Below are 3555 nucleotides of genomic sequence, written 5' to 3' on the forward strand. Positions count from 1 at the left end.
AAAAAATAAATAAATAAAATAACATCACCGTAACTTCCTCTCTGCAGGGCGTCACTTCTCAAGGTAAATAAAATGAATTCTCTAAATGAAAAGCTCTCCCTGAATAAATAAGCACTACCGTCAAATCACGTAGAAGAAATGAAACCAGCATGCGTGTTCCCATCATGCCACCTCCAGCTTAAATGAAACGAGCTTGTGTTCTCACTACAAAAAAAATGCTTTTCAGTGGAGGTTATTTAGCGGAGGTTATAAAAACCCTCCGCAAATTAATTTAATTTAAGATGTATCTTATGAATTATCTAATGGCTATTCATAGCGGGGGTTTTAAACTTGTTTTGAAGAGGTTCCACGAAATTCTCGAAATATTAAGTTATCTTTTCAGTTTTCCCACTCTTTCATTTTGTTTTCAACTTTCCCTCTACCCCGTTCTCTTAACATTTTCAGCTTCCTTTCTTTCCCTTTTCCTCTTTCCTTTTCACCTAATGCGTTCATCAAACCTAAACACAATGAGTTTATTTCGTAAAAGAGATTGGCATAAGCATAGGCGGTCGCCAGAGAAGCCGATAGTTTCCTCGATGTTGGGAAGGGAGAAGCCTTCGATAAGGAAGGGTTATGAGGGGCGTCAACTGGTACCAGAGGCATAGGCGGTCGGCGAAGATTTCTATGCGGCCAATGATGTTGAGGTTTTCGTATTGCGATGGAAGGGGTTCCGGCGAAGAGCAGAAGAGGTTGTAGACTTGCTATTGCAACGGCGGAGGCGACAATTAATGCTTCTTGAAAGAAGAAGGGTTGATTATGGAAGAAGGGATTTAGACGACTTACAAGATGATTTTGGAAATAAGGGTAAGTATGGCCGCGAAGAGGTTGAAAGGTAGGATTCATTTGCCCTCATTTTTCTTTTGAGTGAAATGGTGGGGTGGGCCTTTTGGTAGAAAAGAAAGTGGTCATGTATTAGGTATAATTGATTAAGCAGTGTATTCTGTTAGAAATTTTGCTACTTGAGTTCTTCTGGCAATTTGATGAAATAAGTATGCCATTTGTTATGCAGGCTAGAATAATTTCTCCCAGAGGATGAAGTTTTCAGGGCCTCACCATAGTAAGAATTTGTTCATTGTCATGTTAATATGTGCTATAGTCTTCAACTAGAGGCTTACTATTATTAAGTTGGAACCTGCAGGCTTATTTTGATGCACCTGGTGGAAAGGAACCACTAGCTTTGGACCTAGAAAGCATGAGTAAGGGTCAAGTATGGATCAACAGACAGAGCATATGGAGATATTGGTTGGCCTATGCAAAGGGTGATTGTAATTCTTGAACCTATTGCGGAGGTTTTCGCCCTGTAAAATGCCAACTTGGTTGTGGCCAACCTACTCAGCGATGGTACTTCTTTTCTTCTGTAAAGGATATCATATAAACTAATAGCTTGCTTTGTTATAGAGTCTTTAACATTTTGTTATTGTTTGGTCATGTCGGTATCATTACCCTCTAGATACAATAATGATAATGCCACAAACTTTTTTTGTAATGTGCCAGATCCAATGCTACTGAATATTATTGTGTTAATGATGGAAGAATGGAGAGATTTTAGCAGTTTTGTGTTTGAAATTTTGCAGGTATCACGTTCCAAGGTCCTGGCTAAAGCCAACGAAAAATGGAGAGATTTTAGCAGTTTTGTGTTTGGAAGAATTAGCGGAAATCCTTGGAAAATCTCTTTGGTTAAGAGAATGGTACATACTCCGGCAGGTCATGGGCAGTCAAACAAATTCAGAGAATTTAAAGAACCTGAATAAGAACGTGTGTACGCTGTGAATTCTACAGCATTGGTTGAAACAATAAGTCATCGACTTGGCAATAAATTAGCTTGAGCTGGTTTTTAGTTTATTTTTTCTTTTGTTTCTTAGTTTATGTTGACATTTTATTGTCTTCTTGATGGCACCGGTGCATTGCAGCTGTTTCAAGAATAATTTCTTATATGGCTATTTGCAGGTTGATTTTTCTTATACACCTAGATTGCAGTAACTTCATTACTTCTTTTCAACTCTGGTCTTAAAAAGAGGAAGTTCTTCTTTCAGGTTATGAGCAGGCATTCTTGGAAAGGCCAAGCAGCACATCCTAAGGTCAAGTATTTCACACAGGTCAAGGCACGACCTCCTAAATTTGTTGTGTTTTTAAAGGGCATAACGATCATTACTCTAATTTTTCTTGAACGAGTTTAGAGTGGTTTAATTATAATTTTAGTCTCAGTTCAAAAACCAGATTCTGAATTTGAACTATGTTTAGTTAAGAGGAGCACAACTTCAAAGGTGCCGAGTTGTGTATACTACAACAACAATAATATATACCAGTATAGCTGTTAGAATTCTAATAGATTATTTGCAGTTTGCTTATCTAGTGATGTGTATCATGAAGTACAAATGATTTTGAACAGGGTATTACAAGAATGAATTGTTGCAGTTTTGTCTCATTAACACTGAATAATTTTACACCTTTATTTTGTCACTCATTTTACTACGTATATCTTAAAAGAATATATATATATATATATATATATATATATATATATATATATATATATATATATATATATACACCTCTGAATATATATTCTTCTGTGTACATGTACCATTGCTAATATCTCACAGAATATTCAGTTTTCATTTACTTGGAACTGCTAACTCAATTATGATCTTCTTGAGAAGAGTCAATCTAGATCTGGGTACACCTGTGAATGCCTTTTACTGTGGCATACATTATCACGTATTCTGTTTTATTTTTGTTTCTGTTCATACACATGTTCCTTTGTTGATCTAGATTTGGCTACTTGATACCTGTATATTATGCGATTTGTCCTATCTTCCATTTTTATGATTGTCCTACATAATCATATTGCTTTTAAAGATGGCGTTTTATGATTTGTTGATGAGTTGCTAAATGCAACCTTTGTGTTTTATAAACCCCGTGTTATTTAATATCACCAGTTCAACTGATATAACTATTCTTTTGTTTATAATACATAGATAAGCTTCAATTTTTAGATATTTCCTTTCTTTGCCAAGTTCATGGTTATTAATTATGTTGAGTTGCTAGTTGTGATTATGCGAGTCCCTCAAAGAATTTAACCTTCATATGGGCAGGTACATTTGAAAGAAGTCAAATTTGGTGGGTGAGGAATTTCCAGCATGTTCTGATGACAAATCAAAAGTGGCAGGGGAAGTAAACTTGTGTTCTGAATATTACAGTGTTGTTTGTAAGTAATCCTGATGCCCATGTACTCCAAGATGTTTGTCTCACATTTTTGGGTATTTCTTTTGTAACGAGATTACATTGACTTTTAATCTATCTTGATGTGACTATAAAATTGTTTCTCAATTTATTTTTCTAAATTTCTTTCTATTCAGGGGCTTTTGTTGTATGGTATCTTTTTTTAATCAAAGGAATCATATTTGTTTGGTATTTAATAATTTTAGAAAAAAATTAAATTTATTCAATTTTGATATTGAAAAAAAAAAGTTAATGGAAATAGATAGTTATTATATATTTTAATAATCATCAAAC

This window comes from Vigna radiata, unplaced genomic scaffold (assembly GCF_000741045.1).
Source record: "Vigna radiata var. radiata cultivar VC1973A unplaced genomic scaffold, Vradiata_ver6 scaffold_189, whole genome shotgun sequence".
In the NCBI taxonomy this organism is placed as follows: Eukaryota; Viridiplantae; Streptophyta; class Magnoliopsida; order Fabales; family Fabaceae; genus Vigna; species Vigna radiata.